This window comes from Schistocerca serialis, chromosome 5 (genome assembly GCF_023864345.2).
Source record: "Schistocerca serialis cubense isolate TAMUIC-IGC-003099 chromosome 5, iqSchSeri2.2, whole genome shotgun sequence".
In the NCBI taxonomy this organism is placed as follows: Eukaryota; Metazoa; Arthropoda; class Insecta; order Orthoptera; family Acrididae; genus Schistocerca; species Schistocerca serialis.
The window spans coordinates 679,506,164-679,527,768 of NC_064642.1; positions in this window are offsets into that span (position 1 = coordinate 679,506,164).

Genomic DNA, 21,605 nt, shown 5'->3' on the forward strand with positions numbered 1-21,605 from the left:
CGCGTTTAAATGAAAATTAGCTTCATCGCTCATCTATAAAATTTCATTCGATCTCAAAATCACTTGCATTCTGTAAGCGAAGTCTTCTCGTACAGCAAACTCAGTTTCCTTAAGTTGTTGGACAATGAGCATTTTTAGGGTTGGAATTTTAATTTTTATGCAAAATTCGTGTAACCGATTCACGATTGATTCGTAACTCTCTAGCATTACGTCTAGCTGACCGTCCTGGACATCTGACTGGGGCTTACCTTACCCTTTCAACGTTTTCTGGTTCGTTACTCTGCGTCTCGGGCCAGGTTGCCTCTTATCCAGTATGTTTCCAGTTGATCTGAAGTTTTCCACCCATCTGAGGATTGTGTTACGGCTCGGAACAGCTCCAGTTCGACCGACATTAAACCGCGCACGAAACAATCGCTGCGTAGCAATAATAGACTCACCACTTTTGACGAAACTGTCAATAGACAAGCGCTCGACGTTGAAAGTTGCACTGCTCCATAGTGAGTGAGTAAATGAAATGGCGTCTTGTGTGGATCAGAACTATCCCCACCACGACCACCTCCCACCACCGCGCCCTCAGTACTACGCAGTTCAAAACCGTCCGTCTCCCGTGTGTTACCCTGTACTTACATCGTCAGTTTTGTTCTTGTGGTTCAAGTTTTCGTATTCGCTCCCTTTTTCCATAAACTTTCCTTGCTGTACTAATGTGGATTGGAAGTCAGAGACACCTCTTAGTTACAGTGACAGAATATGTTTCTGGTGGGACATCTTCCCCGAAATAATCGTGCAATGCCTGATATGAGTGGGTTGTCTTCTGAATCAGTCGATTTAGGAATAGATCGAATGGCAAGATGAAAAGAATTACCTTACTGTGTGTTGCTACGCTTGCGTGAGATGGCTAAAGTTCACATACACTGAAGCGCTAAAGAAACTGGTAAATGCTTGCGTGGACAAACTCAGAAATGAGTAGACGTGGAGAATACGCAACTGCGGTCAGTAACGCCTAAATAAGATAACGATATTCTGGCGCAGTTGCTAGAACGGTTACTGCTGCCACAAGGGGAGGTAATCAAAATTTAGTTGAGTTTCAACCTGGTATAGATGGAGCACGAGTGATAGGACACAGCATCTCCGAGAAAGCAATGAAGTGGGGATTTTTCCCGTACAATCTTTTCAGGAGTGTTCCGTGAATATTTGGAATCCGGTAAGAAGTCAAATCTCCGACATCGCTGAGGCCGGAAAAAACTCCTGCAGGAACGAGACCAACGACAACTGAAGAGAATCGTTCGACGTGACAGAAGTGCTACCCTATCGCAAACTGCTGCAGATTTTCAATGATGGGCCTTAGAGAAGTGTCAGCGTGCGAACCATTCAACGAAACACCACCTATACGGACTTTCGGAGCCGAAGGCCCACTCCTGTAGCCATGATGACTGTACTACTCATAGCATAAAGCCTCGCCTGAGCCCGTCAACCGACATTGAACTGTTAATGACCGGATACATGTTGCCGTTTCAAATTGTATCGAGTGGATGGACGAGTATGGAGACAATTTCATACGTCCATGGACCCTGCATGTCAGCAGGGGACGGTTCAAGCTAGTGGAGGCTCTGTAATAGACTGGGGCGTGTGTAGTTGGAGTGATATGGGACCCCTGATACGTCTATATACGACTCTGATGCGTGACTCGTACGTAAGCATCCTGTCTGATCACCTGCATCCGTTCCTGTCCATTGGGCACTCGGGCAGATTTGGGCAATTCGAGCAGGAAAATGCGACAACCCACACGTGTAGAGCTGCTACAGAGTGGCTCCAGGAACACTCTTCTGAGTTTAAACACTTCCGTTGGCCACCAAATTTCCCAGACATTAACTTTATTGTTCATATCTGACATGCCTTGCGACATGCTTTTAAAAAGATATCTCCACCCAGTCGTATTCTTACGAACGTATGCACACCCCTGCAGACTCAGTTCCCTCCAGCACTACTTTAGACATTAGTAGAGTTCATTCCACGTTGTATTGCGGCACTTCTGCGTGCTCGTAGGGGCCTACACGGTATTAGGCAGGTGTATCAGTTTCTTTGGCTCTTCAGTGTATAAACAATTAATCAGATACGATCAGCACCACCATTTTGATTGTTGCAATAGTCGACAGGAATTTATCATCGTTGTTAAGGAAATGCAGAAACACAATATTTTCGCTCGAAGTAATGCTTTAGTTCTATTGACCTAGAGATGGGGCACCTATTCTACATATCAAGCACAAAAATAGTAAGGTTCTGTAGTTCCTGAGCGTACAGTGACTGTGGTTTTACATGTCTTCCACATTACTCATTGGACTCTCCCGCTTCGATGACGCATGTTTGATCCCTCTGCCGCTAGAGACCTCTGAATAATAGCGTGTAATGTGGCAGTGAGTAACGTAACTACGTCGGTGCCCGAGAGACCCTAGAAACCTGAACGCTCAAATTCGAAGTTTTCTTCCACACATAGAAAACCCTCTCTTTCAGTACGGCAATACCAGACCACATACGAAGTATAGCAATACCAGATCACAAAATCCTCCCGTCGGAGATTCGAGTCCTTCCTCGGGCATAGGTGTGTGTGTGTGTTACATTAAGTAGTGTGTAAGCCTAGGACTCGATGACCTCAGCAGTTGGGTCCCATAGGAACTTACCACAAATTTCCAAAAAAAAAAAAAAAAAAAAAAAAAAAAAAAAAAAAAAAAAACCGGTAACGAGAGCTACAACAATTTGATGCTTTGGATTCGCAGTATCGATCATCTGCATATATTCCCGACTTGGCTCCGTCCGATTTTCATCTGCTTTCGGAACTCTAAGAACACCTTCGAGTACTTCACTTCGATAATGATGAATCGGTGCAATCAGAGGTGAGGTTGTGGATCCGCCGTCAAAGTCAATCATCTTATAGAGACGGTATCAAAAGATTAATATCCCATTGGGAGAAATTTGTTCGTCGCCAGGGTCATTATGCTCTGAAAGAAAAATGTAGACAAGAAGAAGAAAGATATAGAATTTTAATAAACTATATATTGCTTAAAAAACTTTAATGGTTTTCACATAAAAGATTCAAGGACTTTACTTTCCAGCACACCGTCTTACCCAGGAAGCAGTTGAGATGATGTCCTTCAAGAAACAGTTAAAAAACATAATTGTGTTAAAGACTCTTAGAGACGTATGTTGGTGAAACCTTCATCGTCAGGAATAATTAATGTGATGTAGGGTGGAGCAATTGGGGGGGGGGGGAAATGTTGACAGTTGACAGGAATTACTATTTGAAAATCATTTCGTCAAATCTGTCAGGTTTAACTTATTTGTACAACTGAAACAGTAACAGAAGACTTCAACTAATAAATCAGAAATCAATTGACGTTGAAGCCGCCTTTTGAGCGAAAAAATAAACGTATCTACGTGTTAGATACTAGACAAAATGACTTCTAGTTGTTTCGAGACTGTGTTCACATTGCGTCTCATGATTACCAGTTATCTACCTAGATGATGCCAAATACTTTGACCGAAACAAATTTACTGTGCGTTGTTGGCGCTGAAGTATATCATGCACCGAGTGAAATAGGCACCGAGTCAAACGTGTACTCTGCCAAACATTTAATGCTGCATAGAACATTAAAGTGGTTACTCGTAAAACACAGGTGCTATAGATGATCAGTACCATTTTCCTTAACAGCAAATTAATCTTCAGATAACGAACATGCTGTGAACGTCAGAATGGTGCTTTCACCAAGGACGATAACACTTTAACGCAATATTATGGTGTACGTCCATAAGCACTGAGTCGTAACTGCTGTCTGCCATTAAAAAAAACTCACAACCACCAACCAATTCTGAGTAAAAAGAAGCGAACTGCCTTGTGGAACGTATTCTCCGTTTCCATTGTTCATTTAAATAAAGGAGACATCTATATTAAGCTAATGTACCCATTTCTGAAATTAAACTAAGAAAAAGAACTTTAATGTAAATGAGCAAGTATTCAATGTCATTGTGATATGAATGGCTCATTTCTCGCTTCTAGATGTGGGGACGTACCTGCAAGTGCTCGTTCGACAGCATTATTCTATTGTTAAAGGTTTACATAAAATTATCTACAAAAATCCGCATGTTTAGATTACAAAACAAACCAATTTCATGCAAGCAGGCTCAAAATAATAATACGCTACTTTCGGACGCGCACTTAAGTTAACGCACTCACAGACGTCGCTGAACTAGTTTCAATTTGAATTAACGTTTTTATGCTACTTACTTTTATGTAATCGGATTCACCTTGAACCTGTTGTTGTAATATAAGATTTTAAAAGTGAAAACATCTTAAACGTTAACTTCAACGCGTTTAAACCCAGAAAACTATAAGGGCACTAGCGTACCCAAAGCATTCGTTCAAGTCGCAGTTTTCCTTTCTATTTTTGTCTTCGTGTAAGACATTTCATTCCCAGTTCAGTTCTTCACTTTCAGAACATTATTCTGTTCAACTAAATTACCTATCTATGTGTGGCTGGCGGGCTCCCATTTGGTGCTCTTTTTTGAGGGATTTCCAGTTCTGACATTCGCTAGATGACCAAGAGAAACATATCCGTGAGAGCGTGCATAAAGTTAACATGACATAGAGGATGAACAATTTGATGCAGTGATCCTATATGGTCAGAGAAACCAGCTTAAGGAGATAGTGGGAATAAAATCACATTACTGGGTACTTTTTTTATTTACATCAGTTACAGTTAACTGCAAATGCCATCACTGACACAATGAACCTACCATTTGTACTGTATCTTAAAAAATGTGCTGAAACTGACGGCCATCAACCTCAATGCAATCATGACATCGGTGAACAAGATTGTGACACAGCCTGGCAAATATCCCTGGCGTGTTTCGAATCACATCACACGCCGTTACAGTTCTGCCAATTCATTGTTTCCTTGACGAGAAATAAAGAATGCACATGTAAATGAACAGCACAGTATGCGTAAACTTGTATGCGTGTTACTTGCAAATAAGCTGGTAAACAAAAATGCTAGACAAAGCGATAGACAAGTTTGCTCCCATATCTCCTTAATCTGGCCTCGCCAACGCCTCGTGTGTGTGTGTGTGTGTGTGTGTGTGTGTGTGTGTGTGTGTGTGTGTTTGGTAGAAACCGCAATGCCTGTAGTTCCTTCTCTCACAGCTTCATCAAAAGTTGTAAGTGCAAATGGCTCTGAGAACTATGGGACTTAACATCTGAGGTCATCAGTCCCCTAGAACTTGGAACTACTTAAACCCAACTAATCTAAGGACATCACATACGTCCATCCCCGAGGCAGGATTCGAACCTGCGACCGTAGTAGTCACGCGGTTCTGGACTGAAGCGCCTAGAACCGCTCGGCCACCGCTGCCGGCAGTTGTATGTACACTTTCCACCAAATTGGTCGTATTTGTTCATCTGCTGCGAAGGCGAAATGCTAGCATTGGAGCTCATTTACTATCTACTGGACTGTTTCCTGGAATAAATTTGCATGTATTGATATCTCCCACATGACTATGAAGGACAAAAGTTGGAAAGTATACATATTGGAAACTTATCATCGAATCTAGCGCGTCCTATTTAGTAGCGTCCCCTCCTAGCACATTTAATGAATATTATAAAGAGAGGCATACCAACAGAAGAATCATGTGGTAGTGAATCTTCAAGCGGAAAAAGATCATTTTGAACTCTAAATGAAGGCAGGAAAACCAGAATTCAGTGCATTGTACCCAAAGAGGACAAATGTATATCCATACAGCGAACAAATGTATATCCATACTGTAAAAATTGGACATGATTCTTGAAAGAAACAGTTCTTGAAAATACTATTGTTATCAGGAACGTAGTTGAATGATTTATGAGGAAAATATATTTTTCTCGTTGGTGTACTCCAGTACAAATATATATTTTCTGTGGCTGTAATTCGAGGCTTAATACCGAATGTAAACGGGTAACAAAGAATCCCTGACTGGCATCGAAATTATTACTGTGAAACAGTTTTTAAGAAATGATCATACATGATACCTCAGCTGCATAAGGAGTAGAATTTATGAGCCCCCGTATGAACTTGGTAAAGATTCTAGTGTGTTGCATTTAGAAATAAATTCGTTGCCAGAGAACTAAAAAAAAAAGAAACTATTGGTGTAGCAGTACAGCTTCTGCGCAAAGCATATAACCAATATCCACCTCGCTTCAGTCATACGAGTACATTCCCTATTCAGCAGAGGGCGTTTAATCTGGCAAACCGGCCCTGAAAAGTCCCGTATTAGGCTATTGTTTGAAGAATTGTTGTAATTACGTGTTCGGTAATGGCGAAACGGCCGGTACTTTGTGGAGGCAATCTCTAAAGGCAAAAGGGACCAAACGGAAAACTGTCAGTGCAGCAGAAAACGCGCGCACAGCCCGGTTGTCGGACCAGAGGAGAAAGTATTAAAAACAACGGCAACAGCCGTTTAAAAGGTAGCCAATTACCTGATCTGACACCGTGGGCAACGTGCTCTACATACGACCCCCACCCCTTATCCCCTCACCTTCCCCCATTCCCCCCTCTCCCACGCACCCTGTTCTCCATGTCTTTCTGTTTCTCTTTCAGCCACATTCAAATAACCCCACCCCCTCGCTAAAACACTATCACACGAACACACACATACACGCAAACACAAACACGAAGATTTCGCGTTTGTTTGCATAGTGAGTGGCACAGACAGACGCACACACACACACTCACACACAAACACATACACACACTAGTGCCGTCGGTGAGAGAGTAGTGGTAGAGGGGAAAGAGAGAAGGAAAGGGAGAGAAAATTAGAGCGATGGAACGCCGGCGCCGAGATAGACAACAAACATGCTTCGCCGAAAACTGCAGCGCCACGGTCGGGCGGGCAAACGCAATTACTGCAAACTCCGAACGTGAAAGATCTGCCACCGGGCCACAATATAAATTAATTTTGACACACCCAATTACGAGCCCGAAAGAACGGGTGGCGCGAGCAGCCGGGGGCGGTGGTCAAAAGCTGTGTGAGCCGGACACGTGGCCGAGGGTGGATGGTGTGGGGTGACGAACCCAGAGGAAAATGAAAGGGAAGGGTTGGGGGTGAGGTGTAGTTCTGGTGAAAGTAGGGTGGGTAAGCGGTGTTGCACGTGCTGTAGGCACGGCGACCAATTAATAAGTGAGACGAAGAATAACTCACAGGGCACGGCGGCTCGGTGCGGCAAGCTTTGCTGGCGGCGTAATTTGGCGACTCATTAGCAGAGCCGGCCAATCACCGGGACTTCTCATTGTTGCGGGTGGCGACTGCTGCTGGCCGCGCCGACCCCTGTCTAATTATCACGTGACCGGGACACAGCCTGCTTAATCACTCTCTCAGCTGCCGTTCAGCTCTTTTCGGTCCTCTCTTTTCCCGATCTGTCTTTACAGCCCATTTGCTCCGCGGTGGTAACTGCGAGGGCGACGTATAAGAGACAATACAAAAAATTTCATTTCGAAGGCCGTATAGTCCAGAATCGGCATGCCAATCAGATAAATCGCCGTGAGTACTGAGGCAACCATCCCCAGCAGGGTGATGCTCGTTATTAAAATACCATGTCCTGTTGCATTGGACCGAAGGCGTGAAATAACATGCAGAGATATTCTAATCAAGCTGTGGGCCTATGGGGTATCGTCTCAGTTGTGCGACTGGATTCGTGATTTCCTGTCAGGAAGGTCGCAGTTCGTAGTAATAGACGGCAAATCATCGAGTAAAACTGAAGTGATATCAGGTGTTCCCCAGGGAAGCGCCCTGGGACCTCCGCTGTTCCTGATCTATATAAATGACCTGGGTGACAATCTGAGCAGTTCTCTTAGGTTGTTCGCAGATGATGCTGTAATTTACCGTCTAGTAAGGTCATCCGAAGACCAGTATCAGCTGCAAAGCGATTTAGAAAAGATTGCTGTATGGTGTGGCAGGTGACAGTTGAAGCTAAATAACGAAAAGTGTGAGGTGATCCACATGAGTTCCTTCAACTTAGTACCTGGGTGTTAAAATTACGAACAACTTCAGTTGGAAACACCGCATAGATAATATTGTGGGGAAGGCGAGCCAAAGGTTGCGTTTCATGGGCAGGACACTTAGAAGATGCAACAAGTCCACTAAAGAGACAGCTTACACTACACTCGTTCGTCCTCTGTTGGAATGTTGCTGCACGGTGTGGGATCCTTACCAGGTGGGATTAACGGAGGACATCGAAAGGGTGAAAAAAAGGGCAGATCGTTTTGTATTATCACGTAATAGGGGAGAGAGTGTAGCAGATATGATACGTGAGTTGGGATGGAAGTCATTAAAAAATGGTTCAAATGGCTCTGAGCACTATGGGACTTAACATCTATGGTCATCAGTCCCCTAGAACTTAGAACTACTTAAACCCGACTAACCTAAGGACATCACACAACACCCAGTCATCACGAGGCAGAAAAAATCCCTGACCCCGCCGGGAATCGAACCCGGGAACCCGGGCGTGGGAAGCGAGAACGCTACCGCACGACCGCGAGTTGCGGACTGGAAGTCATTGTAGCAAATACGTTTTTCGTCGCGGCGAGATATATTTACGAAATTTCAGTCACCAACTTTCTCTTCCGAATGCGAAAATATTTTGTTGAGCCCAACCAACATAGGTAGGAATGATCATCAAAATTAAATAAGAGAAACCAGAGCTCGAACAGAAAGGTTTAGTTGTTCGTTTTTCCCGCGCGCTGTTCCGGAGTGGAATGGTAGAATGGTAGAGAGATAGTATGATTGTGGTTCGATGAACCCTCTGCCAAGCACTTAAATGTGAATTGCAGAGTAATCATGTAGATGTAGATGTAGATAGGGTGTGTTTTCAGGTGTATCCCACTTGCGTTGGCGTAGCTTGTGGATTATAGATCGACCGTCGTTTTGCTTCGAATCGCGACCAGCAAGGAACTGGACGCCCCATTCCACAACGCTGGTTTTCGACAGACATGCTGACCCATACACATTCTTCATTCTCCAATGGACGTCTGCCGGTGCTTATCCTTCAGCAAAGAAGAAAATATTAACAGCACGTGGGCTCTGTTTGGACGTGTACGGTAATAATGTCGCTACGGTTAACGTTGCTGCACTTACCGTACGCACGCCATGCCGCACTAACCGCTCCCTACATGTCGGTGCTTATAAACCTGCACCGGAGCCGCGCTACGTTGTACATACCCTGCAGCAACGGAAACTTTTTGATCATCCCATATATTTACAGCAAGTGATGTTTTCTTGTGGCTTTCATACCCTATTTCCTGTGCCGGTTCCAAGTGTACGGGTATCGATCTCAATACGATGTACTGAAGAACCCAAGGTATGAGCATTGGAAAATCCAGTTTATTTACGCGGCCTTTGGGAAAATGCCCTTTGAAACATTCTGTCGCATGCATACCGATTAAAGTCATGTAACGTTATACTATATGCCACCAAAAGGTACTACTAGTTCAGACCATCACTGCTGGTTAATAGAATAAAAACAGGATACTGTTGCCAGTCATTTCTTAGTTATTACACCCCTCGTTTCAAAGACGAAAGCATTATCTTCAGGTGCCACCACATAATTATGGAATCTTATACGTATTGCAGTAAGATAAGTCAGTAATGAGACACCTGATGATGATACTTTAGGTTTTGAAACTAGCTGTATAATAAATAAGGAAATACTGACAAGTGAAGCAGATTTTTGTTATACTGATATATTACTCAACTGCTGATATTCGCCTGATCGAACATCTCTGCTGGACCAAAGATCACAGATGGCATAGTGACAGCCCATCGGAGTGGGATGGGCTTATAGTGCTTGCGGAGAAGATGCATAAGTAGTTAGAAAGCGAGACAGATTTACTGACTGAACTAGTCAATGAGCAGCTCTGTTGGAAAGAATAGGTGCACTTATTTCATGCTTTATGTTCCGTAATATGAATGCTTCTTTTACGCCAGGTGATCGTAACCGTACATGGCAATAGTGCGAGAGTTCATGTCCTCTTAATGCAATTGAAATCGAAGTAGACACTTTTTCATGCATTCAAGTTATAATGACACCAGTTTTACTCCTAAGCTGTTTAACTTCAAGATTCTTTTTTATTATAGTGTGTTTACTCAGTAACTCAGCCGGCCGAAGTGGCCGTGCGGTTAAAGGCGCTGCAGTCTGGAACCGCAAGACCGCTACGGTAGCAGGTTCGAATCCTGCCTCGGGCATGGGTGTATGTGATGTCCTTAGGTTAGTTAGGTTTAACTAGTTCTAAGTTCTAGGGGACTAATGACCTCAGCAGTTGAGTCCCATAGTGCTCAGAGCCATTAGAACCATTTTACTAAGTAACTTACACTGCTAATTGGAAGTAGTAGACTGAGACAACACATGTTACCGGAGTGAAGTGGGAACTGTGTCCAGTAACTGCAGAGTGGCCTTTTAAAACCGTTATTAATTACCTAGTCTATCAAATATTTCTTTGAGCCGTGAATCAAATCTTTGCCACCACAATTAGTGTTAACGAACACAATACATTACTTGAATTAATACTGTAATACTCTCACGTTAGCTGGTCCACCGTCACAGTACAATCAACGCAATTGGACAACTTAGTTGGACTTAAGTAACGGAGCACGTATGCCGCCAGAACAAGACTGACTTAAGTAATACAAGTGATATAGCAATAAGCAATGCCTACTACAGTAGTACAAGTTTATATGCCAACTAGCTCTGCAGATGGTGAAGAAATTGATGAAATGTATGACGAGATAAAAGAAATTATTCAGGTAGTGAAGGGAGACGAAAATTTAATAGTCATGGGTCACTGGAATTCGTCAGTAGGAAAAGGGAGAGAAGGAAACATAGTAGGTGAATATGGATTGGGGGGAAGAAATGAAAGAGGAAGCCGCCTTGTAGAATTTTGCACAGAGCATAACTTAATCATAGCTAACACTTGGTTCAAGAATCATGAAAGAAGGTTGTATACCTGGAAGAATCCTGGAGATACTAAAAGGTATCAGATAGATTATATAATGGTAAGACAGAGATTTAGGAACCAGGTTTTAAATTTTAAGACATTTCCAGGGGCAGATGTGGATTCTGACCACAATCTATTGGTTATGAGCTGCAGATTGAAACTGAAGAAACTGCAAAAAGGCGGGAATTTAAGGAGATGGGACCTGGATAAACTGAAAGAACCAGAGGTTGTACAGAATTTCAGGGAGAGCATAAGGGAACCATTGACAGGAATGGGGGAAAGAAATACAGTAGAAGAAGAATGGGTAGCTCTGAGGGATGAAGTAGTGAAGGCAGCAGAGGATGAAGTAGGTAAAAAGACGAGGGCTAATAGAAATCCTTGGGTAACAGAAGAAATATTGAATTTAATTCATGAAAGGAGAAAATATAAAAATGCAGTAAATGAAGCAGGCAAAAAGGAATACAAACGTCTCAAAAATGAGATCGACAGGAAGTGCAAAATGGCTAAGCAGGGATGGCTAGAGGACAAATGTAAGGATGTAGAGGCTTGTCTCACTAGGGGTAAGATAGATACTGCCTACAGGAAAATTAAAGAGACCTTTGGAGAGAAGAGAACCACGTGTATGAATATCAAGAGCTCAGATGGCAACCCAGTTCTAAGCATAGAAGGGAAGGCAGAAAGGTGGAAGGAGTATATAGAGGGTTTATACAAGGGCGATCTACTTGAGGACAATATTATGGAAATGGAAGAGGATGTAGATGAAGATGGAATGGGAGATAAGATACTGCGTGAAGAGTTTGACAGAGCACTGAAAGACCTGAGCCGAAACAAGGCCCCGGGAGTATACAACATTCCATTAGAACTACTGATGGCCTTGGGAGAGCCAGTCATGACAAAACTCTACCATCTGGTGAGCAAGATGTATGAGACAGGCGAAATACCCACAGACTTCAAGAAGAATATAATAATTCCAATCCCAAAGAAAGCAGGTGTTGACAGATGTGAAAATTATCGAACTATCAGTTTAATAAGTCACAGCTGCAAAATACTAACGCGAATTCTTTACCGACGAATGGAAAAACTGGTAGAAGCGGACCTCGGGGAAGATCAGTTTGGATTCCGTAGAAATGTTGGAAGACGTGAGGCAATACTAACCTTAAGACTTATCTTAGAAGATTTTGACAATGTTGACTGGAATACTCTCTTTCAAATTCTGAAGGTGGCAGGGGTAAAATACAGGGAGCGAAAGGCTATTTACAATTTTTCAGAAACCAGATGGCAGTTATAAGAGCCGAGGGACATGAAAGGGAAGCAGTTGTTGGGAACAGAGTAAGACAGGGTTGTAGCCTCTCCCCGATGTTATTCAATTTGTATATTGAGCAAGCAGTAAAGGAAACAAAAGAAAAATTCGTAGTAGGTATTAAAATTCATGGAGAAGAAGTAAAAACTTTGAGGTTCGCCGATGACATTGTAATTCTGTCAGAGACACCAAAGGACTTGGAAGAGCAGTTGAACGGAATGGACAGTGTCTTGAAAGGAGGATATAAGATGAACATCAACAAAAGCAAAACGAGGATAATGGAATGTAGTCAAATTAAATTGGGTGATGCTGAGGGGATTAGATTAGGAAATGAGACACTTAAAGTAGTAAAGGAGTTTTGCTATTTAGGGAGTAAAATAACTGATGATGGTCGAAGTAGAGAGGATATAAAATGTAGACTGGCAATGGCAAGGAAATCGTTTCTGAAGAAGAGAAATTTGTTAACATCGAGTATAGATTTAAGTGTCAGGAAGTCGTTTCTGAAAGTATTTGTATGGAGTGTAGCCATGTATGGAAGTGAAACATGGACGATATCCAGTTTGGACAAGAAGAGAATAGAAGCTTTCGAAATGTGGTGCTACAGAAGAATGCTGAAGATAAGGTGGGTAGATCACGTAACTAATGAGGAGGTATTGAATAGGATTGGGGAGAAGAGAAGTTTGTGGCACAACTTGACTAGAGGAAGGGATCGGTTGGTAGGACATGTTTTGAGGCATCAAGGGATCACAAATTTAGCATTGGAGGGCAGCGTGGAGGGTAAAAATCGTAGAGGGAGACCAAGAGATCAATACACTAAGCAGATTCAGAAGGATGTAGGTTGCAGTAGGTACTGGGAGATGAAGAAGCTTGCACAGGATAGAGTAGCATGGAGAGCTGCATCAAACCAGTCTCAGGACTGAAGGCCACAACAACAACAACACAGCAATAAGCTGATCTCCGAAGGAAACGACATTAAAATTTGACCACGGAAACATTCAATAACTATTCCCTTTCCTCATAGTGCCGGCACTTTTCTCTTTATAACACCCGTACCTTAAAACCACGAAATAAAAGAATCCCCAGTTAAGAATTACCTTAAAAGAGTATAAAGCTGAATATTGGCCGCTAGGTCATATACCAGTTCATTAACGAATAATCTAAAACCTAAGTTATTCTAACAGTTACAACATTCACGAAATAATACAATCTTAAGGGGAAGTAGCAGCGCTGGATTTCAGCTACTAGCCCCATTTCTCAAAAACCACTTGCAGAAAAGTAACGAAGTGTTTGTCAAAAGAAACAAAGAAAGATCACGGCAACTCACTCACCTTTATTAAAATCAATGACGCAGGTTTGGTGCGAGCTTACCTACTTCCAAGTGCTTAAGTGGACACACAAAGCAGGCGTCAACGCGCCCTCAAATGCAACAGTGATTGCACATACTAGCTCCATCAAACTAGCTTAATACGAGGATGTACAGGGAATGAGCCCCGTGTCTGAAGCCATGACGCACTTCATTAATGACAACACAAATTACGCGGTGTGTCTCCGCGACGATTAGAAAACACAGATCATCTAAACACGATGAATGAAAATTGCTGAAGAAAGATTACAGTCTACTGAAGCGCTCCAAGCGTACTAGATCCGAACTGTAAACACGTACAGGATCTTCTCGCAGCATGTTTAAATGATAAACGTAAACACAGCGTACCGCTTTTCCATAACAGTGCCAAAGTTGCGCTTTCACTTAGCGTATAATTAATTATTTACGAAATTTAGGAAGATTTAAAAACTTTCTTGAAAATACTTGCGAAAAATGCACTGTACTCACTCGCTCGGTAAGTTCCTTATGATAATGAATCGACCATAAACAGAACTAAAACTCAACATACCATAACTGCATCAGAAAGCAATATGGCAGACTCAGCAGTTATTAGCTCACGCATGCGCAGTGAGACCACTGCTATCGAATTTACATCTGACCCTATGCCTTTATCGGTAGAATTATCGGGAGTCTCGACTAACGCGATCATAATAGTGAGCCCGTTCACACGATAGACTTACGCCATTCACGGTACTGGTTGTCAGTTGATTACAAGTTCGTTCATCGTGTAGAACCGGCATAACAATGACAGGCAAGGTACGATAAACAGCATAACCGTTCGCCGACAACCTCACACGTACAGTTACCACTTCATGTACAGCTGCACGGATCAGCTGAGCAGTATTACAGATTAAAACCATTATCGTAAGTTTATCGTTCGCAGTCCCTCACCGAATTTCAACTATACAAAATGCTTCCAGCATCGTCCGTCAGTTACCGCTTTACGGTTCCGTTTCAACAGTCGTACTTCATGTCGAACCAACAGCCGCTGCTGGTCGCACATGTCCTTCTGACACCTCACTGCAACTGACCCCGTAACCGCGCCTCCCTTCTCCCACCACCCTCTGCCGATGGCGCTCGTGTCGCCAGCCTGTATACGATTAACGTCTGCCAATCCCACGACACAAGCAAAGATGTTCCAGTTTACGGCACACAAAGGCATATGGTTATGGAAGCTATGACAGTTCGATGATGCTGTCCAGAAACAGTCCGATAGCGATGCAATACGACAGCAAAGCACAGGTGAAGCAAATGAACAGTCCATATAGAAGTATTAACGACCGAGCAGCTTGCAAGGTAGCTGGGAGTAATATGGGAGACCCACATTTTCTCGCAAGGATGTATGGTACTTTCAGTAGTTTCCCATTTGACTGACCTGTTACAATGGCAGTGATGTAGGTCTCTCGGTAATAGATCCACAACGCTCTTTTTAGGTGCACCCGAAGCTACAACTGAAGATTCCTCTTTCTTGAGATCTGCAACTTATGTTTTACTTTGTGGGAGCTCTTCAAACTTATTACAAAGCTGATCTGACATTCGCCGCCCTCACAGTATATTCATTAGCTGGATGTACCGTACTGTATAAAACACCTTGCGTAACTCAAGGAACAAGGAATCAAAGTGCGAGGCGTTTGTTCTGCCTTCTGACTCTACTTGAATATGGATAAATACTATCTATAAAAAAAAGTGAAAGAAACGCATAATCTGATTCTGGCATTAGTGGTGAATACCTTGAGCACCTCAAATCGGGTAAGTATTTGGGATTAACACAAGTAAGTGATATGAAATGAGTCGACCAAAAAAAATCAGCATTACGGGAGGCGAACGCTTCTTGGAAACAGCAGTGCATACGTAAATGAAAACCATACAAGACGCTATTTTAGCCAATTTGGATTGCTGATAAAATTCTCTCAATCTGCCAGCAGCGTCAAGTGGTTTAAAATCCACGAGCTTTCGGCCGGGTACTGCCCGGCCATTGACAAGTGATGATAGTTCTTTGGTTGCTGCTACCGTTCTTATATAGCCGCCCTGCCGTCTGTGATGTCACTGGTGCCAGCTCTAACGCCACATAAGGTTTTTTCTGTGCTCTTTTCGCCCCTGTTTCAGTCTTTCGATGGTCGCGTCCCAAGCCGTGCTTACTTGTTGCCCACCGTCGTTACTAAGGCTGTAGTATCAAATTTTTATCTCGATCGTTTCTTTAATTAAGATATCCAAAAAACTACGGTTCCGTCTAATAAATGATGTACTATGAGGCCAGATTTCTACTTGATGCTTCGCTACCGCTGATTTCTTAGGGAGTCGAATGAGAAAGCATCTATCGAACACTCTCCTGCGGTTAGAAACTCGATTATACCGCGGAGCCCTCTAGCGGCAGAGGACTGCAATTTCGTAGATGTGAAGAATAAAGGTGTAGAAAGTTACTAAATTTGTTTTACTTAAAAAGCTTGAAGAGTTTTTACATCAAAACTTTGGAGGTTTTACTCTTCAGCACGCCTTCGCATTCTACAGTGGCTTGCGGAGGGTGTGCGTAGAAGTGGATGAGGACGAACAAAGCGAGTAGGGTATTATAAAATCGGTGTTTTCGGAATCCATATTAGTCCCTGCGCAGCAGATTTTCGGTCAGCAGAAAGGTATTTTACAACAGTGAAACGTGTACCAACGTTCGTTACGGATTGATATTGGTATTGTAGGCATCCAATTACGTGCACCTGCTCGATGACGATTCTTTAAAACGAGAATAACGTGAGTTTGTTCTAATTTGTGGGAAAACTTAGTTATCCCAGCGACACATGATTTACTGCAGTTAGATGAGGAGCCAGATCTTTCACATATTCTATACAGATTCATCACATTATCGCAATAAAACTCAAATCATAATATTCAACTAGCGAACATGTTTCTCTAACAGCACCATTCAAAATTTTAGGAGTAATGGTTGCACAACAAATACTGAAAACTGAATATCTACAAAATATATTGTTCCTGCAAGTCTTGGACGTGAGTGAATAACGAATAAGCCAATAAGACACACAGATGAGATTGTGTAACATAACTTCCTTTGTAAAAATAGGTAACATTCGACGAGCTGTGGATGCTATCTTTTGTAAGGTGCGTAGTATTAATTTCTGTCTAGCCTGAAATTCAGAAATATGTTATACTGAACGTTATGGATGGAAATCACCGGAAGAGCATAGGGTAAGACTGTTATCTACTCGGATCTAGATCGACGTGTGATAGACGTTGTGGTGTAAAGTATACAGTGAACTGTTTTGGAACAATTTACGTAGGCTATATTCGTAATCTGCAAACAATTTAATGTCGTGAGATGGTGTGACAGGTTGATGACGTCCATCTGAATTCGCCATGTTTATCAACGAATTCACCAGTTCACAAAACTATAATCATACTATCAACATTTCAGAATATGATATATCAAATGAGAAGGCGATGCAAAAACAGAGTACATATCATCTTTCGCAGTGCAATTCCAATAGAAGCCACTAAAAAGAAGAAAGAAACAAGAAGACTGGATGTTTAGCGCCGAAAGAGTAGGGGAGGAACAATGATACTATGCATCCGTAAAATTTGGTCTGAAGATGCTGTTAAAACTAAAAGTGTAATCAGGAGCAACAATGAAAAGAATACGTTGACCAAGACAAGAGTGTATTATTGAGCCAAACACGGTCACAGACCCATTCACTTTCTTTCAAAAATACTGTTATAAGTGTTAGCATGAGACATAATACTCAACTTGCAAGAATAACTACATATTATAACTCGGCAGAATATTTATGAAAATAAAATTGTTATATATTGTTTATGGTTACATTTTCAGATCGATCTTCACCCTCTGAGTCAGGTGAGAAGAATGGCTAAAGTCACCTTGTGAGAAATTGTGATTAATCCTTCCTGTTGGTGTTTTGATTTGCTTGTTTGTGTAAACACTATTCAATGGATTAGAGAGGAGTCTACTGCACTAAACGTAATGTACTGAAATATGCCCTTACAATGGTGTAAATGAAAACAATATTCAGTTAAGTGGTTAAAGTAAGGTATCTGGATGGTGATGAACAACGACAGGTCTTATAGAAAACTGTTAACGCTATGCTTTATTTTCCACCAAATCGCGTTCGATGGACCGCAGCGTAACGACAAAACCTGTCGTATGGGTAATCATACTCTTTATAATGCATCCTCCTAATATCTGTGCTAAATCACGTTAAATTTTTCTTTTACATAGAAATAATGATTATTTTCAACGAATAGCGTCTAGAATGTGATCACTTTTTTCTACTTTTTTATGCCTTATGAGTGTATTAAATTACTACATTTGTTCCTTTTGGCTAAGTATATTAACACAGTTATAGCTTACTATAAGTAACATTAATTGCTAATATTACTTACTAGCTAGTTGTTTTACCCTCATTAACTAAAATAACTCATTTCAAGCGAACGTAAACATCTTTAACGACTTCTTTATTGTTGGAGATGTCTACCATGACGAATTACTGAATGTGTAGACTACTTTAAAATATAGTGGGGTAATTTCTCGAGAAAAATTGTGGGAAGCAAGCAATGTACGGAAAGAGTTTCAGAGGCTGGAGATTAATCACTGCTTTTGGCCTAGTGTAGGTCTTTTACAGAGCAGCAGGGTCTTTTGGCAGCGTTTGCACACCTGAAACTCTTTGACTAGTCTCGTCCGTCACCCCGTTCAAGTCTCGGCTGCCACTTTTAATTATTTCCCCGGTCATTAGCTGCGCCCTGTAATTACCGTGTGACGCCCTTAGGGCGTGGTCTTCTCTGGTGGCGCACTCACTATGTGGGGCTCAACTTCCTTCATGAAAGTCGTGCCTGCCTTTTGCTCTTTCTAAAGCTTTGCTTCCAATGTTTCAGATTGTGCTACACACAAATTATTCTCTCTAGTTCGTATCCATTCCAATTTCTTAAGTTAAACTTTCTAATCTCCTAGTACTTGCCACAAATGTGATAGTAAAAAAAATTTGAGATAAAAAATTTATACTAAAACAGAAACTGAAGGCGGCAATGAGTTTTCCAGAGAAACAGTGACCTTGCTTTGCGAATCGGAAACAAAATCACTCTCTACATCACGTATATTATTGCTAAGATATAAGATAATTAGCACGAGACGTATTACAGATTTAATAATTTGCGAAATATGTAAATTGATAAGAAGAAAAAATTTCGTACCTAACATACTTTTATTAAGACTTTAGTTAAATGTATGTGCGGAAAAAAACATATAAAGTTATTCAACCACATCAAAATAAACAAATTAATTAATGAAAAAGTTTGTTGTACACTAGCTAGAGCGTTTGTAAATTTTTGCTTCCTTTGTCAATAATAAATTCTCAAATAAATAATCATTCTTTGATCTTTCATTACAATACTGATTTTTTAGAATGGCAAGCAGTAGAATACGATGATTTGAGAATCCTACTTGTTAGCTAAGACTTAGCCATATCCATCAACAGAAGTAATGGTCGCCTTTGTTTTTGTTTTTTTGTTTTTTTTTGGTCATCAGTCTACTGACTGGTTTGATGCGGCCCGTCACGAATTCCTTTCTTGTGCTAACCTCTTCATCTCATAGTAGCACTTGCAACCTACGTCCTCAATTATTTGCTTGACTTATTCCAATCTCTGTCTTCCTCTACTGTTTTTGCCCTCTACAGCTCCCTCTAGTACCATGGAAGTCATTCCCTCATGTCTTAGTAGATGTCCTATCATCCTGTCCCTTCTCCTTATCAATGTTTTCCACATATTCCTTTCCTCTCCGATTCTGCGTAGAACCTCCTCATTCCTTATTTTGTCAGTCCACCTAATTTTCAACATTCGTCTATAGCACCACATCTCAAATGCTTCGATTCTCTTCTGTTCCGGTTTTCCCACAGTCCATGTTTCACTACCATACAATGCTGTACTCCAGACGTACATCCTCAGAAATTTCTTCCTCAAATTAAGATCGGTATTTCATATTAGTAGACTTCTCTTGGCCAGAAATGCCTTTTTTGCTATAGCGAGTCTGCTTTTGATGTCCTCCTTGCTCCATCCGTCATTGTTTATTTTACTGCCTAGGTAGCAGAATTCCTTAACTTCATTGACTTCGTGACCATCAATCCTGATGTTAAGTTTCTCGCTGTTCTCATTTCTACTACTTCTCATTACCTTCGTGTTTCTCCGATTTACTCTCAAACCATACTGTGTACTCATTAGACTGTTCATTCGGTTCAGCAAATCATTTAATTCTTCTTCACTTTCACTCAGGATAGCAACGTCATCAGCGAATCGTATCATTGATATCCTTTCACCTTGTATTTTAATTCCACTCCTGAACCTTTCTTTTATTTCCATCATTGCTTCCTCAAAAAAATGGCTCTGAGCACTATGGGACTCAACTGCTGAGGTCATTAGTCCCCTAGAACTTAGAACTAGTTAAACCTAACTAACCTAAGGACATCACAAACAGCCATGCCCGAGGCAGGATTCGAACCTGCGGCCGCAGCGGTCTTGCGGTTCCAGACTGCAGCGCCTTTAACCGCACGGATTGCTTCCTCGATGTACAGATTGAAGAGTAGGGGCGAAAGGCTACAGCCTTGTCTTACACCCTTCTTAATACGAGCACTTCGTTCTTGATCGTCCACTCTTATTATTCCCTCTTGGTTGTTGTACCCTATCTCTGCTAAATCGACTCCTGTCTCTTCTTCTATCACATCAGACAAATCTTCACCCTCATAGAGGCTTTCAAAGTATTCTTTCCACATATCTGCTCTCTCCTCTGCATTTAACAGTGGAACCCCCCTTGCACACTTAAGGTTACCACCGTTGCTTTTAATGTCACCAAAGGTTGTTTTGGCTTTCCTGTATGCTGAGTCTGTCCTTCCGACAATCGATGTCTTCACATTTTTCCTGCAGCCATTTCGTCTTAGCTTCCCTGGACTTCCTATTTATTTCATTCCTTAGCGACTCGTATTTCTGTATTCCTGATTTTCCCGGAACGTGTTTGTGCTTCCTCCTTTCATCAATCAACTGAAGTATTTCTTCTGTTACCCGTGGTTTCTTCGCAGCTACCTTCTTTGTACCTATGTTTTCCTTCCTCTTTAACTGTACTGCCTACTGCGCTATTCCTTATGCTGTATCTATAGCGTTAGAGAACTTCAAACGTATCTCGTCATTCCCTAGTACTTCCGTATCCCACTTCTTTGCGTATTGATTCTTCCTGGCTAATGTCTTGAACTTCAGCCTACTCTTCATCACTACTATATTGTGATCTGAATCTATGTCTGCTCCTGGGTACGCCTTACAATCTAGTATCTGATTTCGGAATATCTGTCTGACCATGATGTAATCTAATCGAAATCTTCCCGTATCTCCCGGCCTTTTCCTAGTATACCTCCTCCTCTTGTGATTCTTGAACAGGGTATTCGCTATTACTAGCTGAAACTTGTTACAGAACTCAATTAGCCTTTCTCCTCTTTCATTCCTTGCCCCAAGGCGATATTCTCCTGTAACCTTTTCTTCTACTCCTTCCCCTACAACTGCATTCCAGTCGGCCATGACTATTAGATTTTCGTCCCCCTTTACATACTGCATTACCCTTTCAATATCCTCATACACTTTCTCTATTTGTTCATCTTCAGCTTGCGACATCGGCATGTATACCTGAACTATCGTTGTCGGTGTTGGTCTGCTGTCGATTCTGATTAGAACAACCCGGTCACTGAACTGTTCACAGTAACACACCCTCTGCCTTACCTTCCTATTCATAACGAATCCTACACCTGTTATACCATTTTCTGCTGCTGTTGATATTACCCGATACTCATCTGACCAGAAATCCTTGTCTTCCTTCCACTTCACTTCACTGACGCCTATTATATCTAGATTGAGCCTTTGC